The sequence below is a fragment of the Python bivittatus genome, unplaced genomic scaffold, assembly GCF_059951505.1.
Source record: "Python bivittatus isolate LINGU-HERP-01145 unplaced genomic scaffold, Pbiv_v1 ctg000480_np1212, whole genome shotgun sequence".
In the NCBI taxonomy this organism is placed as follows: domain Eukaryota; kingdom Metazoa; phylum Chordata; class Lepidosauria; order Squamata; family Pythonidae; genus Python; species Python bivittatus.
Genome location: NW_028277075.1, coordinates 99198684 through 99225428, shown reverse-complemented (window position 1 = coordinate 99225428; position 26745 = coordinate 99198684). Strand labels below are relative to the sequence as shown.

The following is a 26745-nucleotide window of genomic DNA, read 5'->3' as shown; positions in this document are numbered from 1 at the left end:
CCTCCAGTCCTTTCAGACTTCTTAACGGTGTTTGATACCATCCACCATGATAGTCTATTGCAAGGGTTGGGTGTAGATGACATCATTTTACAATGGTTCTACTACTTCCTGAGCAGGTAGTTCTAGTCAGTAGCGGTGGAAAAGAAACAGTTCCCCAGCCTGGCCACTCTTTTATTGGTGCCATAGAACTCAGTTCTACCCCCTCTGCTTTCAATATCTATATGAAACTACTGTGGGAGGTTATCTGGCACTTCAAGGTGAGACACCATCAGTCCATGGATGACACCAAGCTGTACATCTCCAGCCTGGGCCAGTCTCTCCAGTGGAGAGCGTTACCTGCTGCTTGGAGGCTGAAGAGGCCTGGATGGAAAAAAACAAGCAAAATCTGCTGGTCTGCTGTCACTTCCTATGTTACATCAGGACGGGGCTGTATTCCTACTGAAGAAACAGGTCTAGAATTTGGGGGTTCTCCTGAACTCATCCCTACTGCTGGATCAGAGGACAGAATCCACCAACAGTTCCCCACCCTGGCACCAATAAAAGAGTGGCCAGGGTGGGGAACCAGCCATAGTGTGCCAGCTGTGGCCATCTTTGGACTAGAAAGTTGGTGACAGTAACCCATGCCCTCAATGACCTCATGCTTGAATTACAAGGTTCTGCCTTTGAAGACTTCTGAAAATTGCCATTGGTACAGAATGCCGTGGCCTCCCTAGTAGTGGGTGAGAGCCACTATAACCATGTGACAAAGGTTTTGCAGGCACTACTTTGGTTACCACTGCATTTCTGTAGTTCCTCTGGAACAGCATTCCCCTAGAGATTCGTATGGCTCTCGGCCCACAGCTGTCCTGGAAATGGCTAAAAACATGACTCTACTTCCCTGGGTTAGGGTAAATGCCAAGCCTTTGTTTTGTTGTTGGTTTTGAGTGGGTTTAGTTGTTTTACTCTTCTGGATGCTCATGTCTGTTTATTGTCTGGGCTTTGTGTGTGTGTGTGTGTGTGTGTGTGTATTGTAAGCTGCCCAGAATCTTTTGGGAGTGGGACAGTCTCCAAATCTAATAATAAATATACTAAAAATAAATGAGTTTCTGATTCCAATGCTAAGTCCTGTGGAAGAAGGAAAGCCTGTGGAAGGAAGAAACAAAACAGAAAATGCAGGCCAGGGTTGTTCGCTTCCCCCTCTTTAAAATGCCTCTCCCTGCTCTGGAGGGTGACCTTGCTGCTGACGGAAAGGATGGTGTGGAGTATGTGGTGTGGTGAGTGAGAAAGGGGAGGAGATGTGAGTGGGTGGAAGGAGAGGATCAGAACGGCCTGGAGAGGCTGTAGAAGAGCAGTGTAGAAGCCAGGAAAGAGGAAGGCCTGGAAAGAGCAGTGGCTGGATGGCGAAGGGTTGAAGAGCCAAGAGGAGTAGCACCCACCTCCAACGAGCAGCAGGCGCTGGAAGGAAGCCAGCTCAGGCAGGCCAGCAGAAGGGGCAGAACTGGCCCAGAAGCAAATTGCCCCCTCCCAAATGACCAACAGAGAGATCAACTCAGGAAAGTAATTCCAGCCCCAGCCCGGGGAAGTAGGAGCAGTAACAGAGAAAGGCCAAGAAATGCCCAGCAGGATCAGCCCAGGAGTGCCAAAAGGCAACTGAGGCCAACCTAGTGGCCAAGGCAATCAAAGGAAAGTGAGCCGAAAGGGTCTGGGCTATGGAAAGATGCTCTGGGAATAACAGAAAGAGGAAGGGGAAGTAACCGAAAATATAGTTCATAGTTTATAAGTAATTCATAATTACAGTTCACCTGCTGCTTGAATCCCAGGAAATGTTGAAACTAAGAATCTGAACCTGCAAGATCCAAGGACAGAAGATTTCAAGCTGACTTTTACCAATAGAAGAGAAGACTTCTACCAGCAGAATTTGTAAATGGGAATCCATTTCTGGAATCCAGTTAAATGTATATCAGGTATCAGCATTTGAACATTTGAATAGCGCTAATTTACCTGCTTCTCTTTCCTTTTTCACCCCATTCAGGTGAAACTTCCTACATCTAATTATTTGATCTTAAATAGCAGGAAAGAGAGAAGACATCCCTTTGACAGGAGTTTTTTTCCTTCTGCACTCTAACTCTGCCCTGTCTAATGGCCTATTAGAATGCAACAGCTGTCAGATGAATTTTTTACATTTTCTTTTTGGTGTATCTACTTAAAAAGCAAGGGGCTCTACAAATTTCAATTCGTGGCAGGAAGCCAGAAGAGAAGTCTTGTACAGAGCATTCATTTCCTACAAATTCTGTTATGGTTCTCGAGGCAATTCACTTTACTGATACTAAAGATGAAAATCCGTCTTACCTTCTGGAGTAAGGAAGGTGACCTTATATAATTTGCAAACACGGTGATTTAAAATGCAGATTAAAAGCTGCAAGAATGAAATACGCCCTAAAACAATTCACATTCATCAACATCATAGTTAAAGTATCAATTAAATCAACAATGTGAAAATGCCTGGTGCATAAAATCTCTCTCTCGTCATCTGTTCAGTTGGATCTGACTTTCAGAGACTTTATAGCTGAACTCTCTCCATTTTTTTCTCATGTTTTATACCTTCATTTAAGGTTTCTAGGTTTAAACCAATATCTTGTGTGAAAGTATATATCCAGCATGTGCTTTGCTGGCCTTGGTTTTTAGCACCTCCAACCATTCCTAGCATAACTGATTTTTCTAAGGAATTGGATCCCATGCCATCACCAAAATAAGACAGCCTTAGCTTGGTATAATCTTAGCTTCTAGTGATATTTCTGAGTTGATGCAGTCTAAAATATCATTGTTCAATATTTTGGTTGTCCAAAGTATGTGCAGTAGCCATTTCCAAACCATAATTCATAGGTATCTAGTTTTCTTCTGTTTTTTTTAAAATTATTATCCAGCTTTCATAACTGGAGGTAACTGTAGGAAAAACAATAGCATTTCCTATTCTGCATTTGATATTAAGACCAAGTTCCTTGCTTTTCCAGATCTTCTCCATGCTAGTCATTGCAGTGTGCTTGGGTAATATTCTGCATTTAATGTTAAGTCCAGTGTCTCCTGTTCAGTCAGTTTGGAAACTGATGAAAATAAAGTCCTGGACTGATTCAATGTCCTCATTGCCAACTTTTATCTTGATGTCCAGATTTTCAGCGGTTGCCATTACTTTAGTCTTCTTCATGTTTACAAGCAATCTCGCCTTTTCACTTTGAGTCTTGACATTTAGGATAAGTTGTTTTATGTCCTCTTCATTTTCTGCCCATAGTGTAGTGTCATCTGCATAGCTTAGATTGTTCATGTTTCTGCCACCAAAGTTGATACGATTCTGAATCATCTAAATTAAAGTTCCTCAGAACTGAATAGAAACTGAATAGAAGTGGTGATAGAATGCAGTCTTGTTGCCCATCTTTTTCAGTCGTGACTCCTTCACGGGTCTTCATAAGTTCTTCTGACAAATAACTTCTTGGCTGATGATTTTATTAAATGAATTCAAGCATTCTGGAACACACATTTCTTTCAGGAACTTAAATATTTAAATGCTTAAAATACAATCCATTAAAATGCTTGGGTATATCAAACTGTCTTAATCTGACACCAGAAAAGAAGATACAGTAAAGACCAGGATATCTAAAGTGAACAATGCATTTATAAACTTCTACATCAAAGCCTTCCAGGCTTTTGCCTTGCATCATTCTTTTAGAAGTTTAATTCTTCTCCTTCTATCAGAGGAGACAGAATTTATCACAACACCATCTAACATATTTGGTAGACATGACATGATTATAATTACTGGAATTGTGGTGTTTCCTTTGAGCATCCTTCATCCCAAGCAACAATAGAGAGACAGCAGGAGAACTGGTCTGCATATCTAGTTGTGCTCCTGAGATTGCTTTAATTTTTATACCCTATGAATGAGCACAGATCACTTCTGCAATGGAGGCTACAAAGGTTTTTCAAGACACAGAGTTCCCTCCAGAACGTAGAGGCCTGAATTTCCTGAGTTCTAAACTGGATGGAGAATGTCTGTGGATATAAAAAGGTTGCCTGTTGTAGAAGGTCACCTTCATCACCCGAGAGACCCAGAGGATGCTTTTTTCCATGACTTCCTCAGACATCTATGGTTGACAAGGATGAATAATATCAAAATATGGCTTAGAAGGGGGATAAATATGAGCCACCTTCAAGTCAGTTTTTTGACTCCTGACGACTACCTTGGCTAGTCCCTGCAGTTTTCTTGACAAGGTTTTTCGGAAATATTTGCCATTGCCCTCTTCCTAGGGCTGAGGGACAGTGACTGGCCCAAGGTCACCCAGCTGGCTTCTTGCCTCAGATGGGACTAGAACTCACCGTGTCCCAGTTTCTAGCCTGATGCCTTCACCACTATACCTCTCTAAACTCTAAAACATCCATAGGAACAAATTAATTAAAATGTCCATAGAACACAGTATAAATAATAAATCAACCATAATAAACATGCAAACAAGGAAATATCTCTGTGAATAAATGGAAATAAAAACATCCATAATGACATTACAAGAATAAATAAATCACTAGTCAATCATCCCATAGCAATAAATCAACTCGCTGCAGCCAACAGAAGAAACCATGGCACCGAAGGTTTAAACCAAAGTACCCTGACTTTGTATGGTTTGAGAAATGGAGATGTATGGTGCGTGTGGAGACTGGAGCAGAGTAGCTTTTAACTATCATATTTTCTAGGTGTGAGACTGATTACTTACTGTACTGGTGCCCTCATTGATCACATGCTTTCAGAGGCATCTCTGAATTACTCAGCTTCCTGATGCTCTGACAATTCCTGCTTCACATTAAACTATCTAAGCTTCCTTTACCACACGGTACCTATCACCATTGTCACCTGCTTCTATTGTTCCCTGTCCAGGAATCATGAGAGGACTGGCTGTACTATAGAAACAGTGGCTAGGCCTATCTCAACCTTCTGTTCACCCACAATCCTACCCATTTTTGTACAGCTCTGGGAAAGGCAACACATTCATCTGTAAACCTATGAAACAGAGTTGCTTTCTTGTGCATTGTTCTAAATCAGCTCTATGGTTGCCCATTCTCATGAGCTTCCTTGTGTCCAGGAGCTGATCCAATCTCTCGTTGGTCTTGCTAGGATTCAGATAACATTGTAGCAAAGTGTTCCTTTTTCCTTGAATAGGAAGGAATACAAATTTCGCAGAGCTTCTAAGTGGTTCATTTCCCCAATGGTAGGAGCTCTCCTCCTTCCCCACCCCTGGCTCCATTCTGTCAACATTTTGTGAATGAAGATGAAGGAAGGTCACCTTGACAATGTTTTTGAGAGATTGGGGGACTGGAAACTGTAGTGTTAAAATGTTCATAGTCCTTTTCTAGTGTAAATATCACCAAGAGGGGTACTTTGCAGTACAGATTACATGGAAAAATGAGTCCTTTTGTTCCTCCTAGTACCTCCTAGTCCTCAACCTCAACCTTGCCCTTCCTGTCTCCCTGTGGACCTTGTGGTAGAGATTTTCACTGTCTAGAACCTTCACCAAGACATTTGAGGGGCAACTATTCTTATGTGTTTTGGGTACCTACTGAAATCCATCTTTTCAGCCAACCTTTCCCTATAGAAGTACCATGCTTTTCCTCTTCTTTCCTCCCACCATTTTAATCAACCTGTTCTAGATCAACTGTTTTTAACTTTATATTAATGAATGCATTTTAATAATTTTTATCCTCCTTACTTGTATGCTGCCTAAAGATATTTACATTGTGAATAAATGGAAATAGAAACATCCACAATGACATTACAATTACCCATACCTGTTATAATTTAAAAATGGGTTAAATAAAACTGATTAAATAGTAGGACCATGTTTGTGAAATAAAGACATGGTGTCACACCACTGGAAAGAAAATAGCTGTCCCATTCCCCAAAGATGCTTTATATGAAGACACATGCCATCTGGCTAATGGTACATATGGGTGTTGTTCAGCATGGTGCTTGCTTCATTATTCTTCTGATAGCTAGATCACAGCAGAAATAATCATGGAAGTCTACAGTTTCAATCCTGAGGTCTTCTTTCCTCCCCAGTTACAGTTTCCTCAGTAATCTTCACTCCCAGAATTTTCAATCTGTAATCCAGCAGTACTACTGATGAGGACTCACTATGGGTGGAGAACGTCAATTTCATTTACAGGAAATTTGAGATGCGGTGGTCGCCTTTTGCATCATGCTATTTCCTACCATGTTACCTTTCGCGCTGAGAAGATTACCTCTCAAGCTGAGAAGCTTTCCTGGAGATGAAGTCTCATGGGAAAACAAATGATTGACTATAATATGAACCAAAGCAATAGAGATCTGAAACAAAGTTTCTTTATTAAAATACCTTAAAACAGTGATCACTGAGCTCCCTGCTAACAATACTGAGAGCTTCAAATACTGATTTGCAAAGGATTATATAGAAAAAAGAACATGATCAATCATGAGTAAATAATTACATTTGCGTAGGCAAAATAAGCCCCCAACTCTGTGTCAGCAATTGCCCAAACCTGGAGTCTTGCTTTCACCCCTGATCTATGCACATCCCTTCACTATTATACCTAAATGACAATGCGAAAGTGTCCCTGGATTCCTTATAGCTTCCTTGTTTTGTTTTTTACATAGTTGCATTTCTACTGGTGGCATAAGAATATAATTTTAAATAGAAAAATCCATTCTTAATGAAGAAAACTAAAACAAATCTATTTTTACAGGTATCTCTTTCGTTGTTCAAACACCAGAGAAGAAAACACCAGGAAGAGAGCTTATGCACCAGGACCGTGGCACTTTCCAGCTGCTCCCTCAGTCTGGCTACCAGATGGCCATGAGGTTGTCTTCTTCAGAGAAATGGGCAAAGGAGTAGGGCCTGTGCTAGGTCACACTACTAAGATCCCGACTAGCTTCTCCACCAGCCCCGGCCTCTGTTGTTTGATGGGGAACTGCATGGGAGATTACACCTGTATGGTTGTAAGCAGGTACGGCGTGGTCTTCCATAGAAGAACTAGGAGACCAGATTGCACAGGCAAAAAAAGCAACCATAGCTCTGGGTATTCATGGTGGGCCAATAGCTGCACTCAAAGTGACACCAAGGTACTACACATTTTTTGGCTTCCAGAATGTCTATCAGCTCAGTTGAGTAGAAGGGGGAAAGGGAATGGAGGGGGAAAATGGTTGATTCTAAAGCTGCACCTACGAAAGTCACATGGATGATGAGGAGTCCTCCGACACACAAGCTGGGTTTTAAGGGATGCAAAGCAGCACTGAGTTGTGATATGTGTTCTCCCAAAGCTTGCTGGGAAAAAGCAAGTGGGGAAAAAAAAAAAAGGTAATTCCCGCAGTTTTGGGAATACAAAGGCAATTCGTCCCCAGTCTGTTCCTAGTCATTGACAAAGCCCACAGGCGCCTTGCAGGAACAGAAACAAAGGAACAGTGCAGTTGTTGGATCAGCAAAACCAAAGAATAGCTCAAGATGTTTCACTAGGTCGACAGTCATTTTGGCTAAACTGTGCAATGCTGCTTAGTGCTGAAGGGGTAGAATATTCTAAATAGACAGACTTTTTTCAGGTTGTGGAAAATTATCTCCCAGTAGAGGGTGACTCCACTCTACACAGCTAACTTCAATTCTGCACCCCCCTCCCCAGCACACACACACACACACACACACACACACACACAATATTCATAGCATATGGATTTCTAGTTGTATGGATGAGGCAATGCATGTAAAGTTCTGTGCATGCAGATGCTTCATTTAAACCTTCTGCTGAACTCCTGGGCATGAGCTGGTGGGTGGGTAATCAATATTGGGGGTCAGCAAAAGCAATTTTATTCTTCTTTTATGTCTGTTTAGTAATTTGTTAAGATATTTCTGAAAAGGATTTCCTATTAAATGGGGACTGCTTCTTTTCCCCACTCCATCCCCCCCCACCAAAAAAGGGGGGGGGGTTGAAAATGCAGAATGAGAAATGACTAGACATGCAGAAATGAACTCAGCAAAGGCAATCCAAAGAAGGCAAGCCTCTGAAACTTAATTCTGCTTGTGAAGCTGATCTCACCTTGTTTTTTTACATTCCCCTGCCTTTGGTTTCTCTTCCCCTCCAGTGAAAGAAAAATTTGAGAAAAGAGGGGAAGAGAAAAACAATTGCAGAACTTCTGATGGGCTGGCAGAAAAGCATTCAAAATAGACCTGGGATTTAGATCCAAAGGAAAAAAAATGTCCTTTTTTGTTGAGAATTCTCAGAAAATGCTGGACTTCCAGGGAAGCAATAGAGGACTTAAGATGGCTTTGCAAGAGCAGAGCCAATGGCCACAGCAGAAAGAGGAGCTGGTGAATGGATCAACTCCTCAGAACCCCTCTCCAGATCAAGGAGAGGACTAGGATCATCCACAAGTTTGCTCCATATAGAGGCTCACCCATGAAGAGACTGCAGAATAGCAATCTCTGGCAGGTTTAAGAGCTCTGGGAGCCAGGGAAACCCATCCTGCCTAAGCTGGGTTCGGTGCCTTTAGACACCAGTGTCTAAAGGCACCGGGTTCACCCACTTCCTCTCTTAACTACCTTAGGAAATTGCTTGTTAATGATCTTTTGGATGTTAAGAACCTTCTGAAGAGCAAGTTTCATTATGCTGGGAGAGCTTCCTTCTATCCTAGATGAAAGAAGTTTCAGGTAAGTTTAAGGATTAAAAAGAAAAATTTTAATTTTTGGAAAACAGCAAAAGAGGGACTAGAATGTTGATTCTGGAAAGTTAAGGGGCCAGATGGACTTGAAAGAATATTTCCTGTGGGTTGTTTAAAATTTTATAAAAGTATCTATGAAGATTTTGAAATTAACTGTAAAAAATCCTTCCATGGAAAAGTTTAGTTGATGGGAAAATAAACTTATGATAAGAGGGATTTGAAGGTTGACTAGAGGGAACCAAAGAGAACTAAGGATTATAATTAAAGGAGAAGAGACCTATTAATATGATGGAGCAATATTATCTGACTATAGAAGAAATTAAGGCTGCCTGGAAACAATGTACTCAGAAATTAGTTTCAAGATTGCCTGCCACTATAAAAATGGATTTAACAGAGGCTGCAGAAGAGGAACAGATTCTACTGGCCAAAATAGAGACTGAGGCTGACATGAATGTGATTTGAAAATGGATTTTTTAAAAAATGCCAAACTTCAAGAGAGATATGGAAAAAGATGAAGTGGATTTGAAAACAGATCTAAAAATGACAGATTATAAGTATAACAAGACAAAAGATGCCACAAGGATTTACAAATGAAACTGGCTGATGTTTTAATAACTAAAGGGGACATACAAATACAAATACAAAGAAGAATGACTTGGATAGCCTTTTTACCTTGGATTTACAAAAGGGACATGCTAAACTACTGAAGCTGTTCCTCAGAGGAGACAAAGAGAAAATGATAAGAAAGCAATTTATGGGATATTATTTGATGGGATTAAAGACCAAGCTTTTTAAAAGTAAATGGAAGGACTATAAAGGGAATTTATTTGATCAGGGTTAAAATATATATGTTGTGGTTTCTGGTAGCTATTAATGGAATTTCTTCTTGACCAGTACTGAATGACGAGGCTTTAAAGATTTATTTATAAATGTGGAGAGATTTGTTTTGCTTTATTCCTCAGAGAAAGTGACAAGTTGGAATACAAAATGGATTTATTTGAATAAGGTTAAATATATATGTTATTATTTCTGGTAGCTCTTAATGGAATTTTGCTGAATAGGGCTGAATGATGAGTTTTTATAATTTGTTTATTGATAAGTGATGAAATATGGGAAGAAGAGATCTTTTTTATTATTGAAATACTAGAGAAGGTGTTAAGTTACTGAAATGGTTTATACTTGTCTGGAGGGAGGGGGGAGTCATTTTTTATATTTCTCCTTTTCTTCTTTTTTTCTTTTTTTCTTTTTTCTCTCTCTTTGCGCTTTTTCTTTTCTTCACTTTTTATACTTCTCTTAGTTTGTATTAGTCTTTTATGTTCGTATTTGTAAGCTTTAATAAAATTATCACACACAAAAAAGAGAGAGAATTCTCAGAAAATGCTTAAGAGGATTGAGCCCCTGCCTTTCTGAGATGTGGGAGGGGTGGAGAATGTGTGGGCCTTTAGATGTTGCTGAACTACCATTCCCAGAAGCCTCACTTGGCCTGGCCAATAGAATATGATGGTGGGAATTGAGGTTCTGAAACACTAGAGGGCTATAACTTCTCCACCATGATTTCCATCATGTCTCTTTCTCAGAACATCTAGTTGGTAGCCCCTACGTCTTTGACTTCAGGAAATTGTAACACAGCTTACTTGCAATTGTATTTGTGCCTGTTCTCCTGTCACTGTACTTCTCTGCCTTTCCCTTTTGTGATGCTTCCCCTATTGATGATCAGTAGATCAGAAACTACAAGAAGCTGTCATTTGCATTGATGATTGGTCCTAGGTAAAAAATAATACCTAGAAAACTGACATGAGGTGCAATATTACTAAAGTCTCCCTACCAGCTATTATTAAGAAAATCCACACAAATGGTACTGAATTCTAACACCTGTAATTATGAGCACCTTCTGAAGTCCTATTATTATTATTATTATTATTATTATTATTATTATTATTATTATTATTCCCACCAGTTCTGGCATTGTCATCCTGGCAGGCGATATGTAGCACAGGAGCCCTGCTGCTTTTCCTGAATGTTCGGTGTTTACATTCAGCGAGCAGCTGAACCTTTGTGGGCTTTTCATTTTAATTGGCAGCTCACGCATAACAAATGAAACAAAAGTTATATTTAGAGCCATGAATAAGTCTGCATTATGAAGGAAAGAACATACAGTACAAGAAGCATGGGGAAATTCATTATTTATTTCTCGAAGCTCTTTCCTACCTGAATATCGGATTTCCATTTGAAAACAGGCGAGAGTTAAAGCTGTTGTTGTATGAGGGGGTTCTTCTTGTGGAAGTGTGTATAGGAAATTTAGGATGGTCAAAAATAGAAATATGAGAAGAACAGTAGGGAATTAAAATCTTTAACCATTTGCCCAGATTGTAAAAGGAGCACTCCAAAAAGAATTGTGATTATCTTTAAATATTTTTATGGAGTGCAAGATGTTTTCAATATCCTAGAGGTCTTCTTTTGGGGCTTCCATTTCAAAATTAAAAATTTGATATTTTTGCTAATATCCATGCAACATTTTGTAAGTGGAAAGCCTCATAATAAAAAGGTAGATTTGGTATTTTGAACTCATCCTGAGATATTTTTAAATATAATTATTTATTACAAAGTCTTCATACTTTCCCAGTGAATGTAAAGGTAAATAATATTTTATTGCCATCTTCAAAGGGTTGATGAAGATAAACAAATTGATAAAACTTGAAAGTGAAGTAATAATTTAGGGTATAAATCTTAGAGGCAGCAGTTTGTCCAAGCCATGATAGCTTTATGTTGTCTCATTTCTGAATTTTCATTTTAATAAATTGTATTACTGGGACAAAATTCAACTTACCAAGCTGAGATCATTTTTTTTACAATGACTCCCAAATACTGTATTTTGGGGGGATGCCAAGCAGTTTTAAAAATTTGTGTTGAGATTTGGGTCCAAATCTAGAGTACAGCAATTCAGATTTCAAGAAATTTATAAGCCTGCTGCAGTCTCCCATTTTGTCATTTTAAGCTATTCTGCCAATGTAAGCAAAGAACGCCATTGCAGCTAATCACAGTCCTTAAAAATATCTAAAGTATAGACAACTAAGGGAGTTTTAGTGTTTCTGCTATAATGCAGAAAGTTTGAAATGTGACAAACTTGACCTGCAATCTGTCTGCCTTTAACCTGTTTGGTCAAGATTTATATAACATCTTATGAAAGAATTTAGCCTTCTTGCCAAACAGGCTCTAAAAATCTTTAAATCCAATGCTAAGCACTGCTATAGGATGATAGGATTCTACCAGTTATTTATCCTTTTTGGCTTTAAGAAGCACCAATATTTCTCTAATGGTTAGGTCCCACAACTCCAGACAGTTTACAATAATAATAGCTAAAAATATAGCAGAACCACAATGAAACCAATAGCCAGCAGCCTTCATAAACACAATCAAATCTCCTCTGACTAAAATGTTCAGCAAATCCCACATAAAGAACAGCAGCCCAAGATCACCCCATAAAATCTCATAAAAAGTCTAATGGAAGTATAGGCTGAATATTGTTGTGATTCCCTGTTACAAAAGAAAGATTAGGATCTTGTTCAGTAAAGTCTATAGTGATGGCTATCCAGTCAGTGTTTACCATGGCCCCTGGTTGGTGGATTACCCTGCTTCTTCCCCCCCTCTCCTAAAAAAAAGGAAAATGCCATTGCTTGGGCTGAAGGGGAAAGTGGCAGAATTCTCATCAATTTCTCTTGGTTAGGGAATTAATTAATGAACTTGAGCAACAAAAGAAAAGACAAGCCCATGGTTGTACCTGTTGCAGTAGAGAAGATGGCTTAGAAGGAATTGAAGTGTTACATGGAAACTTGTAGCTTGAGCTGGGGCAAGATGGGAAATCCTCTGGGTGGAAAACAGAGTTGGAACTTGCATTAGCTGCTGGTTGGAAGTTGTAATGATATATGGGAATGACCTTGGGAGACAGGAGGAAGAGCTGCAGACTGCACAACCAGCATGTAAAAGGTATCTCAGTCCACAGAAGGAGAGTAGGTGTGGGAAGCATTTCAGAAGGGACCCTCCCTGGTTTTCTGGACAGTAAAAGGAGAGGACAGGAGAAATACTTTCAGTCTTACAAGATTCTGTTGATGTAACCTTACATTAAAGATAGAGTTAGTACTCATAGTTGTGCTTCTTGTCTGGACTACCTTGGAGGACTAACAGAAGTGGCTGAAGGACAACAACATGCAGTCCTGCCTTCCAGAAATGGTGGGTGGCATATATCTATCCTGGGGTAAGCTAGAAGTGTGGATCTACCCAAAGATGAGCAAAGAAATCTAAAGAGTAGTTTAATAAATTAAGATTGCAAAATCTGCACCAAGTTCGGGAAGGCTGTTTATGAATCATGTGGCTGTGGTTTGTTTAAACAAACTATGATTTGCTAAAATAGTCATAATAGCTTGGTTCACACAATACTCAACCATAACCCATAGTTTATCAGCCACCATTCATGGTTCACATATTGTAATAAGCCATAATGTGATTTATTTTAGTTTGGTCTGCTGTGAGATGGAAATCCAGTCATTGTGATTTGTAATTAAGAATTTAGGACAGAGCAGTATGGGTGAACAAGGATACTCTGCCTTGTTGAAAAAGAAAGTAACAGTACCCATGGCTAGAGTGATGTATGAATTCAATATGAGTTGTATCTTCTACAACTCCCCTGCCCCCCCCCAAAAATTAAAATAAAAGCATTGGATATAAAAGTTATAGCAGGACTGTTTCCACACTGTTGGTTAGGAGAGGAAAGAGATATCTAAAACCCAACTCACTAAAGATTGTTCCTTACACTTCACAATTGGACATGGTGGTTGAGTATTCTTGACTGCAGGATTTTTCTAGAAGCAGCCAAATGTTGCACCTGGTGCTAATATCCAAGAGAGAGAATCCCACTGAGTATAGTAGGATTTGCTTGTGAATCAACATGGATAAGATTGCCCTGTAAATGACATACAAGTACATCTTACTGAATTCAAGAGAATTTACTTTCAGGTAAGAAGGTTGGCAGCCTCAAGGAGCAAAGAAATGAATAGCTATTTGTAATATTTTATTATTATCATTACCCATTTATTACAATTTCCAGTTTTAAAAAGTACAGCAAGAAAAAGGAAGAATTGTCATGAATATAAATCATTTTCAGATTTTGTCAGTCTTTCATATCTGTTCCTATTACAATACTATTACTTTCTTTACATTTAAGTCAACATATATAACTTCAATAGAGGAAAAAAATACATGAAAGATTAAATATTTAGAATGGTGTAGCCCTGACCCTGTAAATGTCCCCGAGGGATTTCTATAAATTAATTGCCTTTCTTCGTAGCAAACTGAAATTAAGTGGGTGTAGGGAAGAGTTTCATCTTTCACTAATCATTTAATAACAGTTAATTTACACTTTTCAGAAGACCACATTTTTGTGAGGATTTGCCAGTGAATGTGATGACATTGTATCTTTTCTCTCTTTAATTGCCAAGTGAATGTGACAACTTTGTAATGACTTTGTAACTTTTCTCCATAAAGCAATTAGTCTTCCCAAGGAAGGAAATCAAAACTGTTCTCAGAAGTCACAGGTCACCTTCCAACAAGCCATCTGCTGAAGGGAGTCCTGGGCCAGCTGCTTTACTTTGAGAAATGCTCCTGAGACCTGTTAACACATCCTGGTATGGGAGGGACAAAACCCCTCTTCTACTTCTCTGTCCCTTCCTCCCCAGGGCACTTCAATGGGTTTACTAGGCTGGGAGTTTATTGAAAACAATCAGTCCAACAGCTAGTTGAAACAGTGATCACTTGGTCCTGCCATTCATGTTTAAAACTGCATCAGAAACTCTTCTGGGGCCAAAGGAAGGGGGTATGAGGTGCTGTCTTCCCAGGGATGCTGAACCTTGACAGCCTCTCTTCTAATACCTCATTTTCTTGTACCCATGTGAGGAATGGCCCATCGTATACCAGGATGTTCCCAGGAGCATTAAGGTCCTCTTGTCAACCAACATGATACATACAGTTACACTGCTGCTACCTGCTTTAAAAAAAAAAAAAAAACAAGCAAAGCTCCTGCAAAGCTTAAAAAAATAAATAAAATCACCAAACACACACAATTTAGTGTAAGCAGTGGGGAAAACAATAAACATAGCGCTGGTGTCCACAAGGGATGAAAAAACTCATGATGGTGGTTGCAACCAGACAATGAAGGCCTTGTTTCTTTTTTGCATCCATCATACAGTCTTGACTTTTTTTTTTAATCTCTCCTTCCAGATGCCCCTGAAATCTAGGTCAATTCTAGAGTTTTGAACAATTACTTTTCCAAGTCTGAATGTGATAGAAGACTAGATGGAATCCTGCTTCATCCCACACAGTGCTTCCTTTCCAGGTTTCCCATCGCTGGAATAAGCCAGCTGCACAGGTTGGCAGAGAGGAGGGACTTTCCAAACTGAAGCCCTGATCTGAGCTTCAGAGGAGGAAATCTGGTCAAATCTATGTGCCATGGGTACTATCCCATGGACCACAAGTGTGTAGTCTAATTCTAAATTTAAATGCACTGCAGAAGAAATGGTGGGATTGAACTGATATCTTCAGTCTGATTTAGAGATATGCTGATTAATGCTAAGCAGGGTCGTCTGTTTCAGATAGAAGAAGACCATTTTGTTTCTTTAACCTCATTATCATTTGCTCTAGTTTATTTGCTACCATTAACAAATACGCTATAGAGGAGAAACAGCCTGAAGTTTGTTATTGCAATGAGACTGTCCAGGTATAATAAACTTGAAGCCACAATTTTAAATTATGACCACCCCCACTCCCCATCTTTTAAAATGGTGATCGAGATCAGGGAAATAGAATTGCCTGATTTGCGTTTTACTGAGAATCTTGCAAGGAGGAACCTGCTCTTTAAGAAAGTGGAGTCCCAGATCTTAAAGACAGCAAAACACTGGGATGCACTTTAATTGGGACTGATGATGTTGTGTAGCCCCTGGTTGTTTTCATTCATTCTTTCTTTTTCATATATTTATTAGACATTTTAGAGAGAATATATAAACAGGGAAAGAAAAAGACCCAAAAAAAAGGGATGAAAAAGCAGGATACAGATGGGTAAACAAGGGATTTACAAATGTCACAGAGATTATAACATTCTAGTATAGCATTAATTGATTGTGAATAACTGAATATATTAGGTTGTTTAGAAAAGCTTGAAAATCACTACTAAACTCTAGGCAAAGCATCAATATCAAGAATCATGGTCAGCACAGTAGAAATCATACAATGAAATTTAAAGTGCAATACATTCTGCCTATACAGTTCTACTAAAAGTATAGTTTAATTTAGAGAGGTCTTATAATATTAAAATATAGCAAAGCAAAGTCAACAGGGAAGCCAACATATAAGGTCGCAAATCACTCCTGTTCCCATCACTTTTTCTCCTGAGGAGCCCTGCTACTGAATCTGGTACTCTGTAGCATGTGTGCCCCCAGCACCCCCTTGCCTGTACTCAATATCCTTCACTTGCCTGCCTGGCCATGCTCATGATGGGTTGCAGCACCCCCTCCCCCACCTGGTTGTGCTCACACCATGCTGCAGCCCCACCCCCCCGGCCACACTCCACAGCACTCAGCTGCCTGCCAGCCTGCTTGCAAGCTGCCTAAGGAAAGGGTCATCGTGACCAGGACTTGCAGCTTCCTGCCAGCTTCCACACTGACTTTGCTTGTTGGAAGCTGGCAGAAAGTCACAAGTCCCAGTCATGTGAGGTCCTCACTTAATGACGGCAACAGGGACTGCCAGGTTTGCCTCCATTAAGCGATGTGGTCATGTGACGGCATGCTTTATGCCCGCATTGCTTAGCAATGAAAATTCTGATCCCAATTACCATCATTAAGCAAGGACTATCTGTACAAATTCTGAACATCAGAACATACTCCCATCAGTTAACCATTCTTCCATAGAAAGAATCAAGCATTCTTCTTAATAAATGGCATATAGTATCCTTGCAGCAATTAATATATGCAAAGCTAATTTAATATACTTTATAATTCAATGCAGTTTGCTAAAATTTAGTAAAAATATCTCACACTGAAGTGAAAATTCAACTTCTAGTAAGGATCATTTTCCAAAATTGTTGAGTTTTACAACATTGCCACCAGATATGAAAGAATGATCTATTCCCAGCAATTTTTAGAGAATGAACTATCCATTTTAACAATTAGGACTTGGATAATGTTCCACTGATAAAACATCTTATGTAATTTTCTCTAAGTATAATATTCAGTGTACATTTAATAGTCTTCTTCCATTCCCATTGTTGCATACCTATTACAGCATCTAAATTCTGTATCCATTTAATCATATAATATTCAGTTTGTTCAGTTTCTGATTCTTACTTTATCAGCAATTTATAAATAAGGCTTAGCAAATGCTTTGAGTTATATATTATAAGATTTTCAAATTCAGTAAAATCTCTAATTGTCCCTCCTTGTTTCTTTTTTTTTAATTAATTTTTATTGAAGAAAAATTTTACAAAATAAAAGCAATACAAACTTAAAAAAGAAACTAAAGAAAGGTGATAAATAAATAATAAATAAATAAAAGAAAAGGGACAGAAAAGAAGAAAAAAGAAAAGAAAAAGAAAAAAGAAACAGCTTCTGATCTTCTTTATAGTAGTTATAAATACATTTATACTTTATCCTCTCTCTCTAAGGTTGCATCATGACTCCCTTCTTTCCATAGTCTACTCTTTCTAGTCATCAAACCCATAAATCACAAATTCATTTGTTGCTGTTTTCAGCAAAAGTTCCATAAAGGATTTCCAGTCACTATCAAATGTAGTTATTGTTTTTTCCCTAATCAAAGAAGTCAATTTTGCCATCTCTGCAAATTCTGTCATCTTCACCAACCATTCCTCCATTGTGAGTATTTTAGAGTCTTTCCATCTTTGTGCATATAATAATCTCACTGCAGTTACCATGAACAAAAATAATTGTCCATAAGTCTTCTTTAGTTGTCCATTAGTCCCAGCAAAAAAAGTTCTGGTTTAACCCTTGTTTCTATTAATCTTTCAATACTACGTTGCTCATTTGAAGATATCAAATCTGGTCAGGTGGAATAATCCATTGTGAAGTAAGAGTCTCAAAAGATTTTATTTTCATCTTATTAATAATCAAATATTGCAGTCTTAATGCTTTATTATCTTTCCACTGAGTTAATTTCCTTCTGCTTTCCTCTTCATAAAAATAAACACTTAATAACAAAGCAAGGGGAGAAAAACCTGGGCAAATTATCCTGTATTTATCCTAGACATTCAGTACATTGCTTATTATTGCATGATCTCTTATAAATTGTTTATTTATGTTTGTATCAATCCAGAGATATTTGTACAGACTGTCTAGAAGTCATGCCCCTTCTATAAAAGGGCAATAAGAAGATACAATCCACTCTAAGATCCATGATGGACTATTTAAAATTTGAAACTGCCAGTCTGTGTCACTCTTTCAGATATCGTAAAATCTTGAATTTAATCCATGGTCTTTTATTGGACCGTATGTAGTTCATTACTTGTTTATGCCAGTCACGGAATACCTTGTTTTCAATATATATTGGAATTATTTGGAAGAAAATGTTAAGTCTTGGTAAAATGTTCATTTAACAGCTGAAATTCTTCCCAGCCAAAACAATTTAAGTTTTTTTCCCCATCTGGAAACATCTATTGTTATATTATTTCACATCTGTGAATAAAACGAATCTAGTCTAATCAGGATGTATCATTTCCGTTAAACAAACAAACAAACAAACAATTTATTCTCTTTCTCTTCAATCTATGTTCAATAAAGAAAAAGGTCTATATGACTGTGGGTGAATCAAGTCTTCTTCTTGCTTATAAATCAAAGAGATAAAGGCTCAATGGCTGGTGTGGGTCTTCCGGGCTGTGTGGCCGTGTTCTTAAAGTTTTGTTTTCTAACGTTTCGCCAGCACCTGTGACCGCCATCTTCAGAGTGCAGGAGCACAGACAGGAGCAGTTCTCTCTGTGCCCAGGGTGATGTGACCCTTCTGTGGGTATTTATAGAGATCTGAGGGGGGGGAAAGGGGAGATTGGGTGTGTGTGGGGGGGGTTGAGTTACTGAGTGGCTGCTTGTTTTGGTGTCAGCATCTGTGTGTATCTTCCTGGGGATTAGGCAGGGTTTTTTCTTCTATTGAATTGTTAACGAGGGGCTGCTGGGGGTGATTAGCAAGTTCATTGTGTGAACTGTTCACATGTCCTGGTGGTTGAGCTGAGTTCGTTGACCTTTTGCAGGCTGTATTTTTCAGGATTGGTAGCCAGGTTTTGTTGATTTTTAGACTCTCCTCTTTTTTATTGAAACTGTGCTGGTGTTTGTGAATCTCAATGGCTTCCCGGTATAGCCTGGTATAGTGGCTGTTGGTGTTGTCCAGTATCTCTGTGTTTTCAAATAGGATTTTGTGTCCAGTGTGCTTGAGAGCATGTTCAGCTACTGCAGATTTTTCTAGTTGCTGTAGTCTGCAGTGCCTTTCGTGTTCTTTTATCCTGGTATGGATGCTGCGTTTTGTGGTCCTGATGTATACTTGCCCGCAACTGCATGGTATGCGGTATACTCCTGCGGCGGTGAGATTTCCAAACAATCTTCAGACCCACCAGAAAAGTACAAGAAGTGCTAAAATCAGCAAAAGACAAAAAGGATCCCCTCACCGCCGCAGGAGTATACCGCATACCATGCAGTTGCGGGCAAGTATACATCGGGACCACAAAACGCAGCATCCATACCAGGATAAAAGAACACGAAAGGCACTGCAGACTACAGCAACTAGAAAAATCTGCAGTAGCTGAACATGCTCTCAAGCACACTGGACACAAAATCCTATTTGAAAACACAGAGATACTGGACAACACCAACAGCCACTATACCAGGCTATACCGGGAAGCCATTGAGATTCACAAACACCAGCACAGTTTCAATAAAAAAGAGGAGAGTCTAAAAATCAACAAAACCTGGCTACCAATCCTGAAAAATACAGCCTGCAAAAGGTCAACGAACTCAGCTCAACCACCAGGACATGTGAACAGTTCACACAATGAACTTGCTAATCACCCCCAGCAGCCCCTCGTTAACAATTCAATAGAAGAAATAACCCTGCCTAATCCCCAGGAAGATACACACAGATGCTGACACCAAAACAAGCAGCCACTCAGTAACTCACCCCCACACACCCCCATCCCCCCCTTCCCCCCCCCCAGATCTCTATAAATACCCACAGAAGGGTCACATCACCCTGGGCACAGAGAGAACTGCTCCTGTCTGTGCTCCTGCACTCTGAAGATGGCGGTCACAGGTGCTGGCGAAACGTTAGGAAACAAAACTTCAAGAACACGGCCACACAGCCCGGAAGACCCACACCAGCCATCGTATGCCGGCCGTGAAAGCCTTCGACAATACAGATAAAGGCTCCTTTCCATGATGAAGGAAGTTTTTCACATTCTTGAATCTCGTTCATTACTGTGGGGGTCCTTTTCTTATTATCTTTTTGTTCTTCAAAATTAAACTGAAATCACATGATCTTTGAGAGATTGCTAAAGGTTCTATTTGTCTTGCCGTAACCACTTAACTCTTTCTAGTTTAGACATTCTTAATATAAATTATACTACATTTTATTCAACAAAAAATACATTTCCATTGTGCTTCTATAGAAAAGTAAATTATCATGTCATTGGAGATGCAATGAGAGTTATTCTTTTAAACAACGTTGTTCATTTTTGGGATGAAGTTATTACATCTATTACCTCTGCTTTGAGACAAGATTTAATGCCAGATATTCATATTATTTTGAACTATATTCCTGTTGCATAAAAATTGACATCTGGATGAAGGAAGTAGATTCCAATGACTTATTCTTCAGCATTGGAAAAGCAAATATATAAGCTACAATTGCTCAACAACCTAGAGAGGTTGATGTATTAGCAGCTAACATGATGGACATTAGCTGTGGATGATTACAATAAAATATGGATATCATGTATTGAAATGCTTAAGTTAGATATAATATGATGTCAGCCCTCCCAGGTAAACCAGATAGGAAACACGACTAGATGAGCTAATTCTACTTTATTGCAAGGCTACATTAACAGAATCTTGCAAGTCTGAAAGTACAAATCTCCTGTCCTCCCTATTTACCGCCTGAGTAGTTAGGGCAGGTTTTTCCTAAGTTTCTTTCTTTGACTGTTACCCTGTTGCGGACTCCTTTCTCTTTTACCTGATTGTTCCCTAGGCGGCATCTCTTTCCCCCGTCTTCCAAGGCCACCCTCACATTCCATCATGTATGCCTACATGTCTCTATGTATATCTGTGAAGATGTGTCTTGAATGTTTTTGGTAGTTTTGTTATGTTATGTTATGTTTTATGTTATGTTATGTTTACTTTTTCTTTTTTTCATTTTTACTTGTTTGTTTTCTGTATTCAATTAACAAAAGCAGTAAATCCATAAATAAAACAGAAATTACTTTCTTTTTTTTTCTTGATTTCTTTATGTCTCTGAGGTAATATGACTAGGGAGGATATAAGATGGCGCAGTCACTTTGTTAACATTTAAACAAAGAAATTCAATTCTACTAAATAATTAAAATGGGTTAGAAATAGGTCCACAATAATGCTTCCTCAACACTAAATATATTGATAAACCTGTCACTCTGATTTTCAGACAGTGATTTTCCTAGTTTAGGACTCTAAGCCTCCCTCAGACCTGTCTGTCTACCTGTCCTTCCCAAATCCATCTTTCCTCAGTTTTTTTCTCCCTCTTCAATATAAACTGGGAGGAGATGCCCTACAGTATGTTGCTTTGATCAGCAGCTCCACCGCCCAATCGTCACGAATATCCCCAATTATTTGCATATTAGTTCCTGTAGCACACCCCATTCAAAGAAACTATCTGTCCACTATAGAAAAATAGTGAACTTTGCACTCTGGTACACTGAAACTTTTCTAGTAAGTAATAACAGTGATGTTTTGAAAGTTGTAAATCTCGAGTGACTGTAAAAGAATATAAATGTAAAATGCTCAAGGTTAAAAGGAATTTTATTTTTTGTTACTGCCTGAAAAGTTATTTGGTACAGTATGCTGGCCAAGGTTATAGAAATAACATGTTCATTGGACTGGTAAATAATATAATCTATTGCAGTGCTTCTTAACCTACGTTAAGGGAGGACATTCCATTTCTTGAGCTTGTTTGGAGGTTCTAGCAGGGCAGGGCAGCAATTGCATACCCTTGACTAAAGACTGATATACGCCTTCTATCTTGGTCGTCCTCTTCCACCAAGCACACGTCCTTTGGAGGGACACACATGGAGCAATGAGGGAGGAAGGGAACTCCCGCCTAGCCAGCCAGATTAGCCGAATCAACCCTAGCGATCAATGAAGTGACAGATGGATCACCCTCACATCCATTTTACAAGCCAAACTCTATCCATGAGTGAAAAAGAGGTATTGGTGGATCTCTCCTCAAATATTACATTGAAATAACCGAAAAGAAATTGATCAATGGAAGATGAAAGTTCAGAGAGCTTTTAAATGAAGTGTCACTGAAACTCGTATCATCTTTTGCTTCAACTTATCATTGTAAAAGTGGATTTCTAACACTCATGACAACCAAGACCAAATAGCAAAACAGATGGAATGTTACAAAGATGAAAAGATTTTCTTTAACAAATCTTATTTTAGCAATGATGAAATATGCATCCCATTAAGACGTACTGTACATAAAGGAAAATAAAGCGTGTTATTGATATATTTTAATTTCAATTAAATCACCATGGAAAAAGAAAAGAAATAGTCATAGTCATTAAAAAGCATATGTTTGGTATTCTTGAATTTGGAAAGTTTAAGAAACACCAACCTGTTGTATAAATAAAACAAAACTTATGTAACTATAAGGGTTAAATGTTATATATTAATCCAAAAAGTCATTTGAGTCTTACCTCTCATACTTCAAATTGTGCTGCTAAACGTGACTGACAACCATGTGCCTGTCTTCCACCATAAAGGCATACGGAATAAAATGCACACTGCCTGGAATATTTAACTGGTGCTTTAAATATAGTCCTAGGTCACTTTTAAAAAGACAACATAACACAGTTGAGTTCTGGCACCCCAACAAATTATTCATACCTTACATCAAGATCGAGCTGTCAAATGAAATGAGACTTCAATTTGATTTAAATTGATCTAAATAAGCTAAGTGTCTAATTAGAAAACAGCATCATCAGACAGTTTAACTTACAATGGCTCAGTTCAGAAGTAACAGGACACAGGGTTTCCTGCTTTGGGCTTAAATATCCCCATCTCCTTCACCCTCAAGAGAAGAAACACAAAGCTTCCATTTGTGAAAATGCACAACTATGGGCAAGTATTTTTTTTTTCTGTCACCCATGTTGTTATCAGCCAGGCTCAATGTTTCAATCCCGCTTGCTAAAGAAATCCTGAGGTTGTAACAATTATGCATACAGCAGTTATTACAAAACAGGATCAAGCTTGGCTTTAATTAGCCACAGGCTGGGTTCACATGAGAACATGAATGGAGGGGAATGGGGGGATAACAGGGCTAGCATTTTCAGCTTCCTCTTTGTGTTGTGGTACCATCTTGGGCACTTGAACAAGGCTGTGGTAGACATAAACTATAGCCTACCATAATTTAAGTGCTGCTGTTTGTTTCTCTAATTAGAGAACTATAGCTTCTCCACCATCCTGTCCTTACTCTGCCTATTCAGACAGATTTAGCTAATTTGGGCAACTGGTGTTGCTAAGCAACTGAAATACTCTTCTTTCTGCAAACACCCCAAAACACTATTCAGGAGACAGATGTTAAAATCCCTCATCTCTTTTCCTCCCCCACAAAACCATGAAAATATATCCAGAACTAAGAAATCCATTTGTTTTCCTACAAAATTAGAATTCTAAATTGTGGGGCAGTTTTCCCCAGACAGAGGAGGGTCTCTGCTGTGTACAATCACCCACTATGCCCAGAAACTGATGTAGGGAAGGTAGATCTCGTATGCTGATTCACCCTTCCTCCTGCTTATGGGTACAATGTCCCTGCACTTATGCATGGCTAAAGAGGCATGCCGAGAAGGCAAGCCAAGACCTTTCCGAACTGAGGGGAGGGCTGTGCAGAAGTATAGACTTGTATAGGGCAAAGAAGTCATAGGGCTTGGTTAATAAAGATATACCCTTCTTGATCTATTGTAGCAGGACAATTTCCCATTTCTTGTTGGCATAATCAGCTCATTACAGCCAAACTGAATGATGGCCTTGGACTATCTTTAGATTTCTTTTTCCTCGAGGTTTTTTTCCCCCATAAATTCTCCCAGCTAAGTGACAGCATGTCTGCTGCCTTGGCCGTTCTTGAAAAAGTAAGCAAGCTGAGACCTGGGAGACCTGTGTGGGAGATTGCCAGAAAATCCTAGAACTGTAAATTAGGCTGGGAAGTCAAACACAACATCCTGGAAAAAGGGCCACAGCAAACTACTTGGTAGTGTTGCCAAGGAAATTATACAGATGTGCCCATGAAGTCCTTAGCAGTTGAAATCGGTTCACAATAGACTTCATCTTTACTTTTTTGTAAATTCATATGTTCTATTTTTTTGCATTGTCATAGACACTTGTTTACTTTCCCATTTGTTTTGTGGCAAGCATTTTAACAGGGCCAATTTACAAAGTAGCATCTACTAACGGTGTATATAGCCCCAGGATTATGTGTGATAATGGCAATCCCAATGCCAAACCTCAGCAGTGTAACAGATGTTTATTTGGATCCCTATTCTGTGCATATATGGTGGAACTATCTTGAATCATCAAGCTTTTTCATGGCATCATCTGCAGGGGTGGCCAACATCTGCAAAATGGCAGGTACAGGGTCATGATTCAAGCCCTACCCCTTTTGAATATTCCTTGACCTATACCGAAAAAAAAGGGTGGTCTTGAATCACAGCACTGCACTTGCCATCTTGCAAATTTTGACTGTTCTTTCCAGATGCCCCTGAAGCTGAGAATAAGTAATGACCGCAAACAGGTAGTGGCACCAATGGAATGGGGCACAGAGAGTCTAATTCAGTGTTGTCCAAACTTGGCCACTTTAAGATGAGTGGACTTCAACTCCCAGAATTCCCCACCCAGCATGGCTGGCTGGGGAATTCTGGGAGTTGAAGTCCACTCATCTTAAAGTGGCCAAGTTTGGACAACACTGGTCTAATTAAATGAAAAATGAGATGCATGACTATTAAGAAGAAGGGGTGGCCAGAAGAGGAAGACCTCAAATCTGCATTCTCATGCTTCATCTTAGTCAATCTCCTCTGAATCCTCTGCAATTCCCCTTTTCAGGTTTCTCCAGGACATACATACTTTGTGACCTCTCCTGGCACTCTATCCAGTGAAAGTCTGGAAACTCCAAGCTAGCAACCCATTCCTGCACTTTCAGCTCTTGAACATCTGGAGCTTCCTCTGGCTGTATGCACATACTGAAGCTTTTGCCATGAGCAAGAATACTCAACCCCCTGCAAAAAGCAACATTATTATTGTAATATTTTCAAAATTATAAAACAATCTGTCTAAAGCCATTTTAAAAAATTGTCATTCAGTTGTCATTAATGGCAACATTGGTAGATGACATTCACACAAGAGTAGGGGATTTTAAAATTAAATTATTAGTTTTAAATGTGACAATGGCAATGTTGCATGATTCTGATTTCATTTCAAAGCTGTTAATGTTTGCTATGAAGCAAAAAGGTAATGCTAATAAACTATTGTTTTAATTCTGCCAACAAATGTATCTTTTCAATAGATTGGCTTTAGTCTAAGCACATATTTAATAACTGACACTCCAAGTAGCTATCTGCAATGCAGATAACAAAGCATTTTATACGTAAAGCTGAAATTTTCCTCTTTTCTCCCTAGGAGCTTTGGTGTACTCCTCCACATTCTCAACTGTAGCAGAAAATTATTCCAGGAAATGACTATCTGTCTGTCTATAAACGATGTCAAGGAAGCGTTGGTTTCCTTTGGACGTATTTTAGATGTCTTCCTCCAGCATGGGAAAACAAAGTTCAATCCTCAGAACAGTCTTAAATCCTTAAAACATTATCTTGGCTAGGTTTTTGATTGTACTCTGTTCTGCAGATCAGGGGTTTTCCATTACAACATTCTATTGCCATAGCAAGTATAGGCCTAATCCTAGCCACAAAAATTGACAGGAGAACAAAGCTGTCCATAAAAGATGCTAAGATACCAACAGCTGAAATTATTGGTGCAAAAGGAGATCCACTGAGTTGTGAATAAGGGCGAGGAAAACTAGTGTTCAATTCAGAGTATATTAAGCACTTACTCATTTTTCATTTCCTAAATCGTAATGTGGTAATCCATCTCAGAATTTTGCAGTGGAAAATTATGAACAAGAAAGTGTCCAGAATAGTATATGTGGGTGTAAGAAAAAAAATATACACAGAAATGTGTACCTCTATGAAAAAAAGCCACATCAGAAAATTAAAAACTGCTTATAAGACATTTTTATTTTAGGCTAACTTGTGAATAAAGGTTTCAGCACATTTTTTGTGAATAATTTTTAATATAAACCAATGTAATTAAAAGAGCTTGTGATATTAAATATTTGAATGTAAGAGAAGTTAAATGAAGAGATTTAACCTTCCCCAGTTGTAGTATCTGTTGATGCACCACATGCCCCACATAAGTTGATGTACCACATGAGTAGTCAAAAGGTCTCAAGCCCGATGTTCATGTTGGAAGCAGAAGAAATAGAAGAATGCTCCAGTTACAATTTGCAGATGGAGGGGGAGGGGGTGCTCAGTGCAGTGCGAGCTCAGAAAGACCAAGGAATGAGGGCATGGGGTATATGCAATTCCAGGGAGGCCAAGGAAAGAGGGCACAGGGTATGTGTGTGCATGTGTGCAAGCACAGAAAGACTGAGGAAAGAGGTGCGTGCAATCTCAGGGAGGCTGAGGAAAGAGGGCACAGAGTGTGTGCAGATGA

The 26745-nt window shown here is 39.0% G+C and overlaps 1 long non-coding RNA gene across 1 annotated transcript; it reads left to right on the top strand.

Moving 5' to 3' along the window:
• Positions 1-1115: 1115 nt before the first annotated feature.
• On the top strand, positions 1116-11268 carry LOC148215088 (uncharacterized). Its single transcript, XR_015796918.1, has 3 exons — positions 1116-1253; positions 1800-1943; positions 6742-11268. It is a non-coding gene; the product is annotated as an uncharacterized LOC148215088 (long non-coding RNA).
• The last annotated feature ends 15477 nt before the right edge of the window (positions 11269-26745 follow it).